The sequence below is a fragment of the Cheilinus undulatus genome, linkage group 8, assembly GCF_018320785.1.
Source record: "Cheilinus undulatus linkage group 8, ASM1832078v1, whole genome shotgun sequence".
Lineage (NCBI taxonomy): Eukaryota > Metazoa > Chordata > Actinopteri > Labriformes > Labridae > Cheilinus > Cheilinus undulatus.
In genome coordinates this window covers 34,000,777-34,022,455 of record NC_054872.1, presented here as the reverse complement: position 1 = coordinate 34,022,455, position 21,679 = coordinate 34,000,777, and the positions used below count along the sequence as shown (strand labels likewise).

General features: G+C 39.9%; 1 protein-coding gene across 1 annotated transcript in view; it reads right to left on the bottom strand.

Moving 5' to 3' along the window:
- grik5 (glutamate receptor, ionotropic, kainate 5) overlaps positions 1 to 21,679 on the bottom strand; it is a 163,959-nt gene that overhangs the window by 140,381 nt on the left and 1,899 nt on the right. Inside the window, exons 2-3 of the mRNA XM_041793374.1 lie at positions 6,208 to 6,318; positions 5,803 to 5,978 (exon numbers count right to left, since the gene is read on the bottom strand). The gene's annotated coding sequence lies outside the window, so the exon portion shown is untranslated. The remainder of the gene's footprint in view (positions 1 to 5,802; positions 5,979 to 6,207; positions 6,319 to 21,679) is intronic.

The following is a 21,679-nucleotide window of genomic DNA, read 5'->3' as shown; positions in this document are numbered from 1 at the left end:
GATTAAACACAGTTTATTCCTCAGTGTGTTTTAGGATAAGGCCACATGGGTTGCGTTCAAGCAAATTACATATCAGTTTGAATTTGTTTGAGAAAGATATTTTGAAGAAGTGGCAGGCCTGGCTGTGAAACTAAACGGAGTGAGGCATGTTTCATTAAAATACATAATACTAGGATACAGTTCGATTCACTGAAACAAGATTGGACTTCTGCTGGGTGAAACTCTGCGTTCAAACTTGACATTTTCCCAGTTTTCAGCTGGGTTTTATGGCAAATCTTAATAATAGAAGCAGCAATGAACTGTGCACAAACAGGAGAATTCAAATGTTAGGATGGGAATAAACCTAGCAAAGAAAAAGGAGCAGGTTTTCAAAAGTGTGTGGAAGAACAGGGGGGTTAGATAGTTAGGGTTATTGTACAACACCAACTTTAATGGGTTTACACAAACTTATTCAAGATGTACAAGTCACCAGTAGTGGAAAGAATACAAAATTATAAGACTCAAGTAACATTAAGTTACTTTAATTATAATTACAAGTACAAGTAAAATTGCCGGTCCTTAAATACTCTCAAGTAAAAGCAGGCAGCAACCTCCGGTCCTGAAAAATGAAGCCAATGCAGAAGTGCAAAAAATTCCAATACCGTGAGTGTCCACTTGAGGCTGGCTGCAGGAACTCAAAAAGACAAATGTGCCTCATTAGCTAATGTCTACATGTCCTCTCACCATATGGGGGGTGATTTTTTTTGTACCACAATCATTTTGTTATATTTAGGAAAATCTTCACTGTGCACTGACTGGTGCATCTCATTTGATTACAGATAGCTCGACAGGCAGAAGCTACATTTCTGCCAACCAGAATGCTAGCTAGTTAGCTGACAGAAAGTCTAGTTAGTCGGCGGACTGTTAGGTTGATCCAAAGTTTGGTTGAGACAGCGATTTCAGTATGGAAGCTGCTGCGGATTGGCTTCAAAAGCTGTTTGAGTTCATCTATTGTAAGCAGAAGGCTGACGTCACACAGGCTTTGTCCAATTCTTCTGTAGTCTCTGAGTAAAAGTCAATTTTTTTTTTTGATTTGTTTTTATTTACAATCAAGAGGCTAAGTTAAGAAGAGCATGTAGAAACATGTCCATGTTTTCGGCCCAGCAGCTCAGCACAGCAGATTTGCAGCACAACTGAGCTACCTGTTCGAGGATGCGTCTACAGCTGATGACGTGGCGTTTTGAGTCAATTACATTATATAGCTGCGCTCTAGTAAGCGCAGTGCTCCATCAGAAGAAGAAGAGGCAATGTTTGGTTTCATCTTCTCTTGGTAATGCAGCATGTATTTCAAAGTTTGGTACAGCAGTTGCTACTTAAACACACCTGTGAAAAACTAACAATACAACTAAATTGATAAACATAAAAATTGAAAACGTTTTTGAAAGTCTTTGTTTTCACTTAATCAATTTATTAACTTTTAATATTTTTTAAGATCCTACACCCTGGATCAGCGTGGCCAAAAGTCTAAGTGGAAAAGCCCAAATAGATGCCCACTCAGCTCTCTCAGATGTGTCCCCCAAAAGAGTTACTCTTGGCTCTTTGGGAATCATCGCACCTATGAAATCATGAAGTGATACAGATAGAGTTCCAGAAAGTATACAGCAGTGGCCAAGCCCAGAACATGTGTCTGAGCATGATTACTCCTGTTTCCCATCTTGGGCAGAATAGCGGGTATTCAGGCTTCAATTTGCTTTGAGTATTTACTTACTAAGGACCTCAAATGTAATGTAAAGTATGATTTTTTTTTTTTTACGTGCAGTGCAAACACAACGAGAATATGAATTGCCATGTTGATTTAGGGAGACCTTTGTAATGAGGGAAAATAAGTGTTTAAGTCCTAGGCTAATCTTTGAGACTTAACAAGACCACTGTAGTGCTGGACTGTCAGACATTCAAAATCATTATATCTCCACTGTGTTTACCATCTGTCAAAACACAAGCAGAGATGAGATGAGAAAGCAAGACAAGCATATATGTTTCAGTCTGACAGAGAGAGCATGAGCTGTTAGGCTGGTTGAATCTGTAGGTCTTCTGTGTATGCCACAGTTAGTATCTGCATCAAATTAAACCAAAACGTAGCACCTGTAGTAGTATCAGCTCTGCATGCTGCTGGTAGTACCACTCAGACTCATAAACGGGTGCAGCTGCAGTTAAGTCCTCTTTCTTATCCTTGTTTTAACACCCAAATTTTGAGTCAAGTTCCGTCAGTTAAAAATATCAATCCAGTTTTGAAATCCCTGTTGATCATGTGTTAAGGCCCACTGTGTTTAAATGACTGTTATGCAAAGATTGATAAAATATCACAAGGTTATTTTTGAATGTTACTTTAAGGAAAGAAAATGTAGGTTTGATTAAGAAGTTATATTTAATTTATTTAGTTACAGTATACATTTAGTTTTTTAGAGAAGAGATACACTTGCTTTCCTATTCATAAAAAAAGGTAAGTGAGTTGTCTTAACTTTCTACCAAATACAAGAAAAGGATTTATGTCAAAAATATTATTTATTTAATTTATTTTCATTAATTTATCTCAAATTAACTGAAGTACTGATGATGCATTAACAACAGAGAAGGTGTCTTGCAGAAATGTAAGTCTTTGGAGTCTGGACTAAAATGTTTCTGAGTTTCTGAACTAAAACTTTTTAAGAGTAAAAGTATCTCAAATGTGACTTAAACTAGTGAACATAACATCTAAAGACCAAGGCTGGCCACACTTTTTAAATTTTAGGTTGGCCTCAGCCTCCTCTGAGCTTACACAATAGACCACTCAGCCAGAATGTGAGACCGCTGAGACCACGCACCTGCTGAACTGCCAGCAACCTTGCGGATCACGTGACTTTAGAAGAATAACAAACATGATTCTAGGTTGTGTAGACTACGACGAAATTTGGAGCTGTAAAATAATCGTTTTGACACCACACACAAGGATTATTCAGATGAATAGCCATTTGTGACGATAAACCTCCACGATCGTCAGGGGAGGCAAATCTGACCTTAAATAAGGCTTAAAATTCTGTAGTGTGTAGCCATCTGTAAATTATTAAAAATGTGGAAGACCACAGACATAACTACAGTTTCAAATGATTTTTTTGTATTATTATCCTCTGAGCATACACTGTGGGTGAACGTGGCTCAGTGGGTCAAGTCTGTCAACTAACAATCAGAAGGTCATGAGTTTGATCCTCGGCTCCTGCGGTCACATATCAACGTGTCCTTGGGCAAGATACTTAACCTCAATTTGCTGTCAGTAGCGTGTAAATGTGTATGGATGTGTTTGAATGGTATAAGCTAATGCTAATCCTCCATGTGAATCAGTGTGAAACTCCTTCAGAAGTCAGACGACTAGAAAAGCACTATAAAAGCTCAAGTCTGTTTACCATTTACACTCTAGATAAGTGTAAAACCGTTAGACCACATATATTCTGTCTGCTGAAACAATCTCACAGTGAAGATTTTCAAAGATGATGGTGACATCCTGACTAAGATGAAGGTATAGTTGTGTTTATGTTTGTGAAATATGCAGTGGTGATGCCTCCCGCTCTACTTGCCTCCATTGATTGTTGTGGGTTTTCCATCAGAGGCAGTCAGACCTAGAATTGTAAATATCAAACGTGTTTGATATCTACGATTGGAGGCTGGGGATGCCAATCCTGTGGACATCACACACGTCAGGATTATTTGGACAAATAATCATTTGTGATGTGCCTTGGCTAAGCTGCACCCCATAGTTGTCAGAGGGGGGAAATCTGTTCTAAAATTGGGCTTTAATTGTGTAGTGTGTAACCAGTCTAAGACTTCATTTTTAATGAATGCTGTGCTGACCATTAACTTCTCTGTTTCATGTGGTTTATGGAAAGCCACTTTTATCCAAAGCAATGTACATCAGACAGGTAGTCAGGTGTTCCAGGAGTTAAGGACCTTACGCAAGGGCCCAGACCAGACGTTGATTGTGCACTGACTTGGATTTGAACCATCAAACTCCCAAACCAAAGTCAGCGGGGTAGCTCACTGCACTTTCCAGCCCCATTATCATTCAGTTTAAGTAAAAGTAAAGCTGCTTAATTTAAGACTGCTCAAAGAAGTAGAAGTACAAAAAATGTACTCAATTACAGCAGGATGAAAAAATGCCACTCTCCAATAATGATAGCCCCCAATTTTTATGTATGATTTCCAGGCTGTGCTGCGCTATCTTACAGGTACATTATGTTGCCATCTTATTTGCCTCTTTTGCTTTTTTGTACTAAATTAAATTGAAGTGCCTTCTGGACAAAAACATGATCACATTTTGTCTGTATTTTCATCAAATGTTCAGCTCCGTGGAGGATTTCATCACACTTATGCACCTTTATAATGTGCCAAAACATATTCTTACATCTCCGCAAAGTAACAGCTATGAAGGCAGGCGGGCAGGTACACACGCACATGACAGATGGTAAAAACTAGCATTGGCCTGAGCTTTGAAAGACTTGGACGCCTGCTGAGTTTTTTTTAAATTCTAATAAATCATACTGCCTTTTGTCTAACAGATTGCCTAAACCTAAAAATAGCAGCAGGATTTCGACTCTTAGCTACCCAACAGGTAGTCGTGGCTGTTACTATGCAACAGTTTGCACCTGTTGAATGTATGAAAGTCATTTTTAAATCTGATCAAAAAAAGCTCTCATCTCACAGCTAAAAGATGAATGCTTCAGAAGAGCACAGAAAGGCTTTCTTTAGAAGCAGACACCAACTAGGAGTTGTGTGTCAACAATATCATCTCTTTTAACAGGAAAAGAAGAAATCATTAAACAGGTTTAGTGACTTTTCGTCTTCTCAACAGTCCAGTGAGGTGACGGTCCATTTCAAATGAAACATTAGAGGCCTTTCAGAGCTTCATCTCTAATCAATACTGCTGTGTGGATGGAGCTGACCCTGCTGTGACACCCATATCCTCACAGGACCATTTAGGAAGAGACCATGTGAGTGTTGTATTAGCTCATAGCTCAGGGTTTAAAGCATTAGCATGCTTTCAGGTCACACATGTGAAAAGAGGCAGGTAGGTGTGAATTGGTGAGCAGGAGGTATGTCAGCGAGGAGTTAGGAGACAGAGGTACGTGTCAAAGGAGCGACGGTGTGAGCGTGTGTGCGTGTGTCACAGCTGTCATGCCTGAAGCAATTAAACACATTGATCTACTTCATAACCTTCTGTTCCACCAATCCCACACACTGAGGCTGAACACAAACCTCTGCCCTCGCTGCATTGTGCCTCAGACGCAAACACATGAAAAGCTTTCAGAATGATTGACACGGGCGCAGAAATAGCACCTCCATTCACTGCCTGTGTCAGGAGAAAGACTCAAATGTCTCTCGGTGTGTCTGAATTCAAACAGAATGTGGAGAGGAGCTTGGAGAGGGGGGAGGCGAGTAGGGGGGAGGGGTGACACAGGCAATGAGGGAGAGAAGCAACAAATTGAAGTGAACCATTCAGATTTCATTAAAATCCATCAAACTGGACAGGCATGTGCGTGGCTGGATGTGGGGAATGAGATGCGCAGAGGATGGAGGAAAGGAGGGATGGAGGGAAAACAGGTGGGGGAGTGGTAGGGAGGTGTGCTGGATGGGGTGAGTGAAGGAAAAGAAGGGAAGACCCATCAGCTGGGAAAATAGTCTTAACATAACTGCAGACTGAAGAGGAGAGTGGAGTCAGAGAGGGAGAAGAAAATGAGCAAGAGAACGTAAAAGAGGGGGGGAATTGGAGGAAGAGAAGGATGGATGGACACTCACCCATTTCAGTGGGGCATTCCACAGGCGAGCACAATCCCTGCTCTGTGATCCCATCCTGGGGAAAGGCGCAGCGAGATCCTGGAGCTCCCTCCGCTGAATACAAATGGGGCTGCTATTATCAGCTCACACACACATGCTCACACACTCCAGACACACACACACTCACAGCAGCAGCACTGTGGAGAAAAAAGGCACAGAGTCAAGTGTGGGGTAGTTGTTTAAATAATAAAAAAAAAAAAAAGCTGCTCAGTGATACAAGCAGCATATCACAATAGAAGAGACATTGCAGCACAACTGCATTTGCATTCCCTTCCTCCTCTCTTATTTCTCCTTTTTAAAGCTGAAGCATCCACAAATGCATGCAACCCTTACACACTTGTATTCTCAGCCTATTCAAATACTTACAGAGCGTATATCCAAGCGAATCTGGCTCCTCCTCTGCTTCCAAGGATGTTAGGGAGAAATGAGTTGTCCGCTATGTTCCTCTGCCTCCCTGTGGGTTCCTTGCAGCGCTATCTGATGCAGAGATAAAAAGAGATGAAGGCTGACTCTTGGTCCTCCCTTATTTTCTCCTCATATCCAGTGTACATCCAGTTTTTCTGTATCCATTTGTTGATTCAGGTCCAATCCGTCCCCCTGTCTGCTTGTAGACTTTGCTGGGATTCGGCGACACGCAACGGCAAACTGCATTCACTTAGTCACCCTCCCCTCTCTGCCTCCCTCTCTCTCTCTCTCTCTCTTTGCTCAATAGTATACCCATTCCTCCTTGGCTTTCTCCAATCTAATCAGCTCTCTCGCTCTCTCTCTCTCTCTCTCACTCCCAGCACCCTCCCACTCTCTCCCCTCCCTCCTTCCTTCCAACACCCACTCCTTTACTCTCTCGCTCTCTCTCTCTTTCTCCCTCCAAGGTGTTTTTTCTCAAAGATGAATATCAACTCAGCCCCCCACCCTCTCTCTCCTCTCTGTCAGTCTCTGAGATAAGCATTTGAAATAAGGAGGAAAGGCAAAAAAACTGTGGTCCTGAAAGAAAAACACACAGAATCTAAAACACACATGTTGAGAGGGGAGGGGGGGTAAACTAGCCAGGGTAAACTAGCCTGACAGAGTTTGACATGGCTACATGCTCAGGGTGACAAACACTATCACACCACCACACAACTCGCCTCATGCCCTATGACACACACACGCTCACACACATAAAGCAGAATCAGATGTAAACACACAACTGGGCTCATGCTCTGAGGCACATATTGACATTATGTCACTGATATGCACAAACACAAGCAATGCAAGTCGTGGTAAACACATACACACAGGCGTAAATCCTGTCAGAGTCAAATTACATCTAACATGCTTGTTCATAATTATATTCAGTATAGGGATGCAGGATATTGCATTTCTGACGATATGCGATATTTATAAATTAATTACAGCCTTTACTGATATTTAAATGTAGTTCAGAGCTAAAATTTCAGTCCTTAAAACAGACAATTTAAAGTTTGAGGATGAACAAATAAACACATTTCAGTCCTTTAAATACACTTTAAAGTGGAAGGAGTGATGAATAAAGAAAAAGACTTCAGGTGACTGTCAGTCCAGCCTGAAACTCCACTAAATTGTTTGTTCGTATGGCCAATATTTACAGCTGATAGGCAGCTTTTTATGGTCAAAATATGAACATTTCTGCCGATACCACAAGTTCACTGTTTAAGCTAATACCTGCCAATACTTTTGACCTAAGATTTCGTTATGATCGCACTGTGCATCCTCAAGTCAGTAGTTTAGTAATTTATCTATATTTGTGTATTTGAGGCGACGGTGGCTCAGTCTGTCATCCTGTAATCAGAAGGTTGTGTGTTCGATCCCCAGCTCCTGCCGTCACATGTTGATGTGTCTTTTGGTAGCCTTGGTTTGTTCCCACTGCAGCATGTATATGTATATGGATGCAATTGAATGGGATTATCTAATGCTGACAGCCAATTCTCCTTCGCGAACTCTGCCATCAGCGTGTGATTGTAGAGTAAGTGGTGTAAAAGGCTACAAATGGGACGGTGTGACCTGCGGTGTAAAAGTCAGATGTCTAGTAAATTGCTGTACAAGCTCAAGTCCATTAACTTTACCTTAAAGTTTGGTTTTATTTTACTTCAGGCTTCAACTGAGGAGGAAAAAGGTTTTTTTTCAAATCCACATTTATTTTGCTTCTTGAAGTTTTTGTTTTTCAGATTAAAATGTCTATGTTTGATATAGGGCTATCAAAATGAATCTTATTGATCGTGATTTATTGATTTATTGTCCCTTACAGGCACAGTATTTAAAATTTCACCACCAGGGGGCTCTCAACCAAAACAATAACACCGTATGAGTCCAGACGGTCCAGACTTCTACTGCTCAGCTCTGCCCAGCTCCACTGTTTGCCTCTAGGTCGGAATTGAGGACTCTGTTTATCAAAAACAGTAAACATACAGTGTATTTACTAGGGCTGTCAAAAGATCAAAAAATGTAATCGCAATAAATCTCATAAATCCTGCAGTTAATCGCAATTAATCACACCCTTTTTATCCCATTTTAAAATTCCACTATTTTGCATTCTTTTGTGTCACTCTGGATTTCTTAACAGCCTTAAATTAAGGGTTAACTTCCTGTTTGGACACAGACCTGCTTGTTATGGATCTTAAAGACAACACGGGGTCAGTAAAAAGGTAAATTTTTGTTTGCACAACGCTCAGATGACCTTTGACTCTGGGCTGTGAGTTTTTAAAGTGAAATGAAACATTAAGGTGCAGTGGTGTACTTGTTTTACATCACTGTGCATGCACGGAGATGCGGCCATGGCTTTAACAAAGTGTAGATTTTTGGGGCATATTTGCCTTTATCCATAGAGGAGGACAGTGGGTAGAGTCAGGCGCAGGGATGACAGAGCTGGGGAGACTTGAACCTGGGCCGTCCCCTGGTACATGGGGCGTGCCTTAACTTCTAGGCCAGGGATCATCAACTGACAGCCCAGGGGCCATATCAGGCCCCCCAAAGCTTCTAATCTGGCCCCCAAAGACTATTAAATTCAGAAAAGGTATGGTTTTTAGGATATCATTTGTCTTCATATCTCCATAATCAACCATAGAAATGATCAATATTGAGACAGTTTTGTCAGAAATGACTTGCATTTCACCCACTTTACAGAAATCCACCTGTCACCCATCACTAGTAAATACAATGCATGATAAACACAAACTCATCATTCAAGTCCTGATTAAATCTGCAGGTTTTTTTCATTTCAGACTCTTGGAGAGTGCAATTTTCCATGCCTGAGATTTAAAAGAAAAGACCTGCTTCCTGCATGTGTCTCTCACCAAACAGGACAGTATAGTAATGGGCATCATGGTTTCCCGAGGAACATAGAGATTGAAGGAAAAATTTAAGAAAATACAAATTCTAAAACAAAATGTTAACTAGAGCAGGTTATTTATTTATTTTGGCTCATTTGAAAGTCCTGCACCACAACAGCATTGTAAAAAAATTTGGCCCATGTACAAACATAGTCGATGAATTCTGCACAAGGTCATCTGCGCCCTGCACATGTGCATTTTAGATTGTATTTTCCCCTAATTATGAGAAATGTCAAAGAGCGTAGGTGTTCTGTTTGGTAAATACACCTTATGATGTGCTGTTTTCATAGAACAGAGCTTTCAATTCAAAACAAGGAACAGTATGAAGGGGTTTCAGTGGTACAGAGAGTTTAAAAGATTGAACTCGCAAACTACGGCAGCCTCCATAAATACACACGTCCCATTACAAGTAAAAGAAATTAGAAATATCTCTGTCAGTTAGAGTTTGATATGTTTTAGATATTGTAAGACCTCAATTAAATAATATATATCACATTGGTATAGCCTTTTTTTAAATTAATATTGTAGATCTTTTGGAGTGGAAATTGTACATTTTGTATCTTTAACTACACTTTTTTTTAAGATTTACTTTTGGCCTTTTTGCCTTTATTTGATAGGACAGTGGATAGAGTCAGAAACAGGGAAAGACAAGCAGGAAATAGTGCCACAGGCCAGATTCGAACCCAGGTCGCCTGCGCACATGGCGCACGCCTTAACCACTCGACTACCGGCGTGCGCCAACACTTTTAATCCAAGTCGGCATGTCTGTGCAGCCACCGTGATGTAAAATGAGTCTGCCACTGGTCCTCAATGACTCATTTCACTTTAAAAAACTCACAGACAGTTGAGTGGACAAGTGTTGTCATCTGCACATTGTAAAATCAAACATTTACCATTTTGATGATTCCTTATTTCCTTTTAAATCCATAACACATTCCCTTTCCATGGTAAGGTTTGTCATAGCCTTGAATCTGCCTATAAAAGTAGGTCTGCGTCCAAACAGAAAGTCAATTACGATTAGGAATTTTAATATGTGATAAAAAGGATGTGATTAATCACGATTAACTGCAGAAATTGTTTGATGTCCCTAGTTTGACTGTAAATGTGTTTTGTGTGTTTCATGACTGCATGGGAGAGTAAAAAGATGATTTATCCTGATGTCAGACAGTTAGAAACTTAAGCAATAACACAGCCTGATGTTGCAGTTTTACAGTCTTCACACACCGGGACCACCAGTGTGACCACAGTCATTTTATAAAATCATTTTCAACGTTTAGTTTGCGCACTGATCTATGGTCTATTCAAGATATTTTATAAGTAGTTAAAATAGTCATCTTTATTTGAAAAAAAAAGACAATGTCAGAAAAGCAAGTGAAGATAAACACAGAGAGGTACAAATCTAATCAGAGAATGAAGCAAAACCAAACATGAAGATTTACACAGGGGCTGAATGCAACCTTGCACAATAATTCAAGTACTGTACATTTCTGAAATAGTTCCTGCTATTTATACTTTACACGAGTAGTTCTGCTGTGTGCCTCTCAGTACTTCAAACTGCACTCACAGGGACTTGTTTTAGACATTTTATACAACTTCTCGCTCTTCTGCTACAAGAGAAATGGGGCATGATGTTTCATTACCATGTGAAGTTGTGTTGTTCAAATATGTCTATTAAAAAATAATGATGATAATAGATAACTGAATTTTGCTCATTTGGTAAACAGTAAACACACTTGGCCCAAAAGGTAAGGAAATTTGTGTTTGGTAGAGTTTTACATTTAAAAGGAAATAAACAGGATTTACAACAGTGTAAGATTTATTGCCAAGAGCATTGTTGCAACAAAAAAATAATCTACCAAACACAAACTTGCCTCACATTTTGTGCTGGATTTATATTCTTATTTTACTCATATTTGATGCACTTTGTGTTACTCATACTATAGTTTCAGAGCGCTCTTGTGCATGACATTATTTCCGTATTTCCTTTTTGTATATGTGACATGACTTTATTGATTATTTGTTTGCCTATTTTGAAGCCCTAAGTAGAGCTATGACAAAAACAGATACACTATATTGCCAAAAGTATTTGCTCACCTGCCTTTACTCGCATATGAATTTAAGTGACATCCCATTCTTAATCCATAGGGTTTAATATGACGTTAGTCCACCCTTTGTGGCTATAACAGCTTCAACTCTTCTGGGAAGGCTTTCCACAAGGTTAAGGAGTGTGTTTATGGGAATTTTTGACCATTCTTCCAAAGTGCATTTTTGAGGTCACACACTGATGTTGGACGAGAAGGCCTGGCTCTCAGTCTCCACTCTAATTCAGCCCAATAGTGTTCTATCTGGTTAAGGTCAGGACTCTGTGCAGGCCAGTCAAGTTCATCCACACCAAACTCTCTCATCCATGTCTTTATGGACCTTGCTTTGTGCACTGGTGCACAGTCATGTTGGAACAGGAAGGGGCCATCCCCAAACTGTTCCCCTGAGTTGGAAGCATGGAATTGTCCAAAATGTCTTGGTATGCTGAAGCATTCAGAGTTCCTTTCACTGGAACTAAGGGGACAAGCCCAGCTCCTGAAAAACAGCCCCACACCATGATCCCCCCTCCACCAAACTTTACACTTGACACAATGCAGTCAGACAAGTACCGTTCTCCTGGCAACCGCCAAACCCAGACTCGTCCATCAGATTGCCAGATGGAGAAGCGCGATTCATCACTCCAGAGAGCGCGTCTCTACTGCTCTAGACTCCAGTGGCAGTGTGCTTTCCACCACTGCATCCAACGCTTTTCATTGCACTTGGTGATGTATGGCTTGGATGCAGCTGCTCGGCCATGGAAACCCATTTCATGAAGCTCTCTACACACTGTTCTTGAGCTAATCTGAAGGCCACATGAAGTTTGGAAGTCTGTAGCGATCGACTCTGCAGAAAGTTGGTGACCTCTGCGCACTATGCGCCTCAGCACCCACTGACCCCACTCCGTCATTTTACGTGGTCTACCACTCCATGGCTGAGTTGCTGTTGTTCCCATTCGCTTTCACTTTGTTATAATACCACTGACAGTTGACTGTGAAATATTTAGGAGCGAGAAGATTTCACCACTGGACTTGTTGCACAGGTGACATCCTATCACAGTACCACACTGGAATTCACTGAGCTCCTGAGGGCGACCCATTCTTTCACAAATGTTTGTAGAAACAGTATGCATTCCTAGGTGCTTGATTTTATACACCTTAGGCCATAGAAGTGATTGGAACACCTGATTTACATTTTGGATGGGTGAGTGAATACTTTGGCAATATAGTGTATACCTGCTAGAGATGAACCTCTGATGATGCGCTTTTTTGGTTCTTTCAATTTGCTCTGCTTTTAACACACTACAGAATAAACATTAATACATATGCACCCTAGAAATCAACATTCTGCAAAGTAGGTTGAAGTAATACTTTCAATATATGGCAAAAAATGTGCGTTTCATCTTCAATGAAGTGTAACAGTTTTGAACTGGTTGTGAAACTGACTGGAATTAATGCTGATTCCTCCATATGACCTTCTTGAATTTCCTTCAGGATTGGGGCGCGCAGATGGCATAGCAGTCTAATGCGCTACCCATGTATGCAGGCGGCCCGGGTTCGAATCTGGCCTGTGGTCCTTTGCCGCATGTCTCTCCCCACTCCCAACCCATTTCTGCCTCTGTCCATAAAGGCACTAAAAAGCCCAAAAATATATCTTTAAAAAAATAATTTCCTTCGGGGTCAATAAAGTATCTATCTAATCCAATCTATCTACAAAAGCAACATGAGTATATGGAAGAATGTCAACTTTTCTAAACGGTCATTTTTAATGGCTGTTTACACAACCACTGTCATGATATCTGGACATGTGAATAACAGGTTGCATCTCAACACAGTTTATGTGCACGTTTTCTAAGGGAAAGACTCAGTGATGGTGTGCAGGCAAGTTTAGAGAAGGTCAGATGATATGTTAGATAAAACATGCAGGAAAGCATCGACTAAGAAATCAGTCATATTCCCAAATGACATTGCAAAATGAAAGCTCTTCACAGCTTCTTTAACCTCCTAAGACCCTCTATGCACATATGAGAAGATAATATTCAACATGGTAATCATGCTGTCAGGATATTTGAGATGATTGTTCGGAATGTCCTTTGAGGTTTAAGGAATTTGCTAGAAATGTTGGGATAATTTGCTCTTTTGATTTTTAAGGGGAATTTGCTTGGAAATTATCAAGTAGTTTCAAGGAAATTTATGGAATATTTTTGCATATTTTGGAAAGTTTCATTGGAAGATTTGGGAGGATTGCCTTTTTTCACTTTTCTGGCATCTTCATGGGGAATTTGGGAAAATTATTTGTAAATGTTTAGGAATTGGATCAAGACTCTAGGCGTAGAGGTTGTAATTTGAAATTTTCAATACTTTCTTATGGAAATTTCAAGGAATGTGTATAGCCATTTGGATGTTTTTGTCATTTCATGGAATTTTGGAGAATGTGTTTTTAATTTATCAAGAAATTTTATGGGGAATTTTCTTTGATATTTGGGGAATTTGCTTGAAATTTTTCAGAAACTTGCATGGAATTTCCAAGGTTTTATGATAAAGTTTCACTGAAAGATTTGAGGACAATCTAAATCAATTTTGGGTTACTTTATATGGGATGCTTTTGAAATATGTCTAATAATTTGGGGATTTTGTAAAGGAAAACTCCCAAGAAATTCTTGTTCAAAGATGAGGCTGATGATTTAATGTATTAGACCCTACTTATTTCAAATAAGTTGGAGAAACTAAAAGTGCTTTCCAAACAAAAGCTTAGGTCTCAGGAGGTTAAGTCGATTTTACTATGAAACTTTTACTTTGTTATATTACATATTGTGCTGCATCTTCTGTTTCATAAACCACTTCTTTAGCTGCTGTGCATTTACTGTACACTGACACAGTCCTGATAATCATTTGTCCTCTCACCAGAGCTCCCTGACACTTCATGTGGGACTCCCCTGAATGGAGCTGACATCCTCCTCACTATTTATAATGTTCACTCATATAAGGCACAACTCCACAACAGCATGAGTCCACTGCGAGCAGACAGCAGTCCCCAGAGAAGCAGCTCACACACACATATACGCTCACATATGATGTCACTGCCTCACTTCTATCACGCTTCGCTGTCTCATCCTTCCTAACGAGACCGGGACATTGGCCTTATGATGCCTTTGTTCCTCTCTGGTGCTCTGGCCAGTCTGAGTAGCCTTTTCAATATAGATCTTTTTCTTAACCTTGCAGCCCTAATGCTCCCTTAGCATTTCATGTCCTCCAAGGCCATTAAACTTGCCACAGTGTGTTGAATCATTGATTTTGTCACTCTGTGCATGAGGTGGCTCTTTAATTGCTAGTGACAACGCAGTGCTGCCTGGCAGTGCTATTTGTAAATAATGCTTTTAAAGATTGTAGAGGAGGTGTTAGGTTACAAGACTGCTGTTAAGTTCTAAATGATTAAATCTGTCTTGTGTCTGTCAGTGACTCATTTACATAGCTTCTATATTTTGTAGGCGACACAGCCAAATAATCATGAAAAGCATGGGGTTATTTGTGTCTCCCATGTTGACTAATACCGCCTGATTTGGGCCTTTGGAAACATCAGCTCTGGTTCGCTCACTTAGCTGTCCCCCAATCAAAACAGGAAGCAGATATAGTTTGTGACATTGCTGAGCTGTCTCCCCTACTTTCGCCTCAAAAATCCCCCTCCCATTGCTTCATCATGTTTTCACCTCTTCACTTTGCATCTTACTAAATAATGCGCATCTCAAGATGCCTTTGTCCAGTGGGCGGACAGTGCTGGAACACCTATTACTCACTCATGCTTGTGCCCATCACAGTGCTACCATGTCACGCCAGAGGTTGCCTTAGGCAACAGAATTTTTTTTTTTTGTCTTTGTGTTTGCGTCGGTTGGGATATGACTGTTTCTGCATCCATCCAGCTTGCAAATTTACAATTCTTTATTAGGCTCTGTGCATGCAGAAGGCTGGGAGGGTTTTGCACAGAGCGTTACCCCTGGCTGTGACCCACAGCTGCAGTTTTCAGGAAGTCGGGAGGAGTCTCGGTGTGCTGTCGCTCCCATTCAATCACACACACTGACACAAGGCCCCGCAGCCCCTGAGCGTGTGTGTTTGTGCATGTGTGTCTAATTTGCCCCTGGTCTAATTCACCCAAATTATAGTTTCAAGCAACGCTTAGAGATACAGGTTCTGCTTTTTTAGACCGACAGTGAGTGAATATCTACTCAGTCATTTTATGTTAATACTATAAATTAAATATCCACAAAGCAGAAAAGCAGTAGGGCAATTTGACATAATATTGTGTTTTAGGCCTCACTGCATCGACTGAAAGTCTGCTGTCACTCTCTGTTTTAGTCTCCCTCCTCTCTCTAAATATGCATTCAACAGCTGTCTCTCTCTCATCTCCATCCCACACCACTTTGCTCTTGACAAATTGATGTGGAGCGCTTTTACATAACAACTACGTATCACTCACACACTCACATACACCACGAATACCATCCACAAATGTAAACCTTACTCAACCAGTGCACGCGCACCTCGCTGCAGGTGTTAAGAGCCCAGTGTTTGCAATTACCAATGTGTATTTGTAGAGTGTTTCCTCACTTTTCTCTTTGTAGAACACCAATGTGGCTTCCAATTTAACTATTGCTTGGAAAGCATGCAAAAGAGGGGAGGAAGACAGAGGAAGACGAGGAGGGGGGGATTGACATTCTGCCTGAGCGCTGCACTGTGCTCGTGGAATAATGATTAGCTCCTCAGTATTCTAGTCACAAATGCACCACTATCAATGGGAAAAGAGAAAGAGGGAGAGAGGAAGGAGGAAACATGAGGGAGGGGACAGAAAGGGAGGAGACAGGAGAGGGAGGATAGGGAGCGAAGAGGAGGCAGGGGGAGGATGTAGGGGGAGAAGTGGTGCGAGCAGAGGGAGAAACAAGGTGAACGAGAGAGCAAGGGATGAAAAAAGTGAGGGGTAATGGAGGACAAACCAGATGAGTATAGTATGACATAAGCAGCAGACAGAAGTGCTAGTATGCTGCAGTATGCTCACATGCTCGCCCATCGCATGGCACAAGTGGCAAATGGGCACATTCAAATTGACAAATTTTCCAACTTAAAATAAAGCGATGCAAGCAGTGCATGCACAGAGACACTCCTGTGCAGCCTACACATGCACACAGAGAAATACACCACTACATGTGTGGAGACTACTTTGTCAAAGTCACAGCAGGTACAGCAACCTCAGCAAAGAGAGAGACAGAGGCCATGTCGCGGGGGGAAGGGGGGGAATGGGGGGGGCAGAACAAGGGAGTTATGATTAAAAAAAGGGGAAGAGAAAAGAAAATAAGAGGACAAGAGGTGGAGAGGAAGCATGCGCATGTGATAAATATGTAATCACAAAGCATAAAGAATGATAAATGTATACCATTAGTTAAATAGGTCAATCATACATTAATAACTAGCATATGATAATAGAGTTGGGAAGTCAACTGTGGAATAAGTGCGCTCACTTAGTCAAATACATAGAAGTACATCATGTCTTTTGCACGCCCCCTAACCCACACTAAATCTTTTTTTTGAAGGGATTATCTTTAGAGAATTGAGATGTTAGAATTTTATAATAAATACATTATTCTACAAGATCTACTGAAATGTCACTTAGCAGAAAAGAGAAAATAAACAATAAATGAGTGAATTCTAAGCTGATCAAGAGCATCTTTACCTACTATGATGCAAATTGAATGTTGTAGTCTTAATCTGCCATTTCTTCATATAAATTCAACAGGCTGAGAGAGATACAGGACAAATTAAGTTAACGTGAAACAAACATAAAGCAGGAGATGACAGTGTGCTGTTTGATACTGAGCATGCACATCCTTTTTAGTGTATATAAAAACAGAATCTAATAAAACATGCTCGCCCTTCTGTAAAAAACTGTGTGATTTGACTTGCAGACATGCTGTGTAGTACAGCACATATTGCACTGACCTTAATGTGATTTATGATATGTTTCTGCTGCTATGGCATATCCGCCATATGATTTTCACTGTTAAACTGTTTGACCTTTAATAACTACATGGAGAGATTTACTGGGATATTTATATCACATCCCTGAGAATGATACTTCAGTGCTTAGTTAAAAGGGTGGAGAAATCATCTGATCTGCCACATACTTTCACTAGATTTGCACAACAACTTCAGAGGTATTAAGTAGATAAATAGAGTGATTAACCAATTAAGGGTGCACTCGCAACAGTTGAAAATTTGAAGACCACAATTGTACTTGTATGGTAATCACAGAGCAATAATCATTTAACCAGAATGGCTCCATGATTACATTTTCAGTCTTTTTTTTAACAAAGGTGCTAATTGAAACGGTTTTCCATCATGTTACCTTGGCAACAAAGCTCTGCCCAGCATCTCAAGATGTCAATAAAAATGCCATCAACAAAGCATGGCTCTAATTCTTTTTCTGAGGACTCGGTTATTGGGTTTACATTGACTGTATCCAAGCATACTGTGGGTCTACAATTTCTCTCCAAGTTATTAAGCTTACCAAAACATGACATATTTCTTTTAGCGATCCTAATAGCTTTACTTTATAGCTGTGAGCCACAGTCGCTGTTAGAAAGAGAAATCATGTTCAACATGTCGCTTAAAAGCAGCAACACAGTTGTACAGACACTGTACAATTAAAACATATTCTCTCATTACATTTGTCTATGATTTTGTGACTAAATGCTGGAGGACGTAGAAAGAAGAAGCAGCTACACTAGTTTGAAAAAAAGGGTTTGACAGGACACCCAAAAAAATCTACTTTTGGATGTCCATGTGGCAGATAAAATGACATATACATTGACCAAATGTGCTGGAAAGCGTCATGAAATGCCTTAAGAGTTGTGAAAAAGCAATACAGGGCACACAGCTGGTGCCACTGCAGCTGGTGCCCTTTCTGTCTCTTTTGCCCCTGCCCTTTAGACAGCCTCAATCCGCCACTACTCATCATGCAGAAACATGGTTCCTGTCAGTGTTTCCAAACTGTGATGTTTTTGATTAAAGTGGAACACTTTGCGTGCCACTTGACATGTCTAATGTTTTGTAATGATAAAGTGCTCATTCTACAAAATAAGGCTATATCAGAATAAATAGAGGGATCATTTAATTTGAAACATGATTTTTTGGCCCTGAAAAAAAGGTGTCAAAAAGGAAAAAGTGAAACAGTCCGGTTTTAAAACATACCAATGTGTTAAAGAATAGCTAAGCAGCTAGCTACCTGAGGAGATGAGGTTAACCAACTCAGTGTCCTTTTTTAAACCAGTCCTTAAAACCTACTGGTACAGAAAGGTCTTTTTAGTAAATCTATTTTAATGGTTTTATCTCACTTGCGTTTATTATTTAGTGTTTCATTACTGTTTTAGACCTTGCTACCAATGATAGTGTAGTAACTGTTTAACTTAAATTCTGCCCGTATAACCAGACTGTTTTTATCTCACTCTGTTTCAGCTCAGATCCTATGCTTTGTTTTTTTTTTACCATAATTCAATGTTGTTTTAATTCATGTACTTTTTAATTGTATGATGTAACGTACTTTGTGTTATGAAAGGTGCTTAATAAATTAAACTATTATTATCAGAATTATTATTATCATCATAGATGACAGTCAGAATTTTTCATTTAGCTTAATTTTGTGACTTATTTTGAGAGAACTTGTGCGCTTGCTCTTTGAGTATTATTGGGAAAGCAAATACAGACTCTAAAACAGGAAGAAGTGGACTAATGAAGTGCTCTCTTGGGAGCCCTAAAAATACAGAAAATGCTAGGCAGTACCCTATTGACTGACCCATGTGCAAGAGAAGTGTGGAAACCAAATCTTTTCAGAACTGATTGGTTTTAATTACATTTAATGTCAAAGGTTAGCATTTAACAGATTATTTTGAAACAATTATATTCACTCAAAAAAAAACCATAAATTCTACTGTGTACAAAAGGAGAAATTAAGCTCAAGGTACACTGCTGATGTGCAGGCTTATCCAACATCAGTGTTGGTTTTCATAATGCTGTTGATTCAAAGACATTTAAGCCATGGTTTATCATCTATGTTGTACTCTCTGTCTTTGGTACCACAGCGGTAAAAATGTTAATGCAAGCAGAGGCATTCCATGTCCACATCCGCCTGAAGCACTCTGAGCTTACTAATGGAAAAATTCTTCAAATAACTTGAAATAATGAAAAAAAACTGTTGAAATAGCAGACATCAGTAATGAATGGATAAAGTGAAAAAAGACCAGAAGGAATGGGAAGAATGTTGAAACACTGAAAATGTATGAAACAGTGGTTAAAATACCACAAATTAATTATTACCTCCGCCAAGGAGGTTATATGATCGGCAGGGTTTGTTAGTTTGTTTGTCTGCAAGTTTCTTAGCAACATAACTCCAAAAAGTTGTGGACGGATCTAATGAAATTTTCAGGAAATGTCAGAAATGGCATAAGGAAGAACTGATTAGATTTTTGGAGTGATCACTGTCTGGATCCAGGAATTTTTTTAAGGAGTCTTTACTATTGGGAGATAGGGCTAATGGCGGAAGTCTGCGCTCTGAGAGTCGGAGCATAGTAGAGAGAAAGAGAGCGAATTTTCGCCATAATACTCACAATGCTGGGAGGAATAGAGCAACATATGTCCATTGGGAATGAATGAATGGAGGAAAGTTAGTACTTAACAGCTCTAAATGGGCCTCTACACTGCAATTATCATCAGAAAATTTCTACATACAGGGAACATGATCACTACACTTTGCAAAAAAATGTGATTTTTACCACAGTTTAACAGTTTTACCTGGTGTGAGAGCGATCAGGCCAGCCCCGAGCGGGCTCTTGGCTCTGGTATCAAGAACCTGGCCCAGCAGTGGCTGATATGGAGTGTGACCGTTGACGTGTTGCTGTCTGTGTGTGCGAGGGGCAGCTTCTGAGACGAGAGTGTGGCGCAGGTGTGTTTTGGACTTAAGTACTCCTATCATACAGTGTTGTCTATCCAGATGGAGGAGATAACAGTCTAGAGGAGTCTTTTATTGAGCTGAGAGGCTAGCTGATCCTCTTAAACAAATTCTTCCTCTTTATCTGCTCACCATTTTGGCTGTTAGTGCATGTGGTCTATTTTTTTTGTAACAAAGTTTCTTTCTTGGCAAATTTTGGAATTTAAATTTCAATTGCTCTTCTGGGTCAGGGGATTACTGTGAAACAAATTTACCACCCTTTCAAGTCACTAAGGACAAAAATGACCATTTCCAAAGAAACGGCTATAAAAACTTAACAAATTAATCTTTATTTCTGGTTTTCTTGCATAAATCTCTTAAACAACTTCAGCTGTGCTCAAAACTACCAAACATTAAATCATTTTGAGGTTTTTAACCCTTTCAATGCCAGTTTGATTACTTAAAGTCAATGTTGTTTTTTAAGAAAAACAAAAACAAAAAAAAAATGTAATAGCTTCCTTAAATCAAATGTTGGATGGCTGGGTCATTATTCTTAAATCCAGCTTGGATATGTCAATGATTAGCCAAAATAATGACTTTGATGCATTATTAGTTTTTTGTGTTGCATCAGATTTAAAATTTACTACCCTTCTTAGTCATTGGGGACAAAAATGTCCACTTTCAAAAATGGTAATAAAAATAGTATACACACGTAGACAAAATTGTTGGTACCCCTCTGTTAATGAAAGAAAAACCCACAATGGTCACTGGAATAACTTGAATCTGACAAAAGTGATAATAAATAAAAATTCAATGAAAATTAACCAATGAAAATAAGACATTGCTTTTGAATTGTGGTTCAACAGAATTATTTTAAAAAACAAACTCATGAAACAGGCCTGGACAAAAATGATGGTACCCTTAACTTAATATTTTGTTGCACAACCTTTTGAGGCAATCACCGCAATCAAACAATTTCTGTAACTTTCAGTGAGACTTCTGCACCTCTCAGCAGGTGTTTTGGCCCACTCATCATGAGCAAACCGCTCCAGTTGGCTCAGGTTTGAAGGGTGCCTTCTCCAGACGCCATGTTTCAGCTCCTTCCACAGATGTTCAACAGGATTTAGATCAGGGCTCATAGAAGGCCACTTCAGAATAGTCCAATGTTTCCCTCTTAGCCATTCTTGGGTGTTTTTAGCTGTGTTTTGGGTCATTATCCTGTTGCAAGACCCATGACCTGCAACTGAGACCAAGCTTTCTGACACTGGGCTGCACATTTCTCTCTAGAATACCTTGATAGTCTTGAGATTTCATTGTACCCAAGACACCCTGTGCCAGATGCAGCAAAGCAGCCCCAGAACATAACAGAGCCTCCTCCATGTTTCATTCTCCCAGAAGCTTTGTGGCTTGTCAACATGCAGTTTGGCAAATTCCAGTCTGGCTTTTTT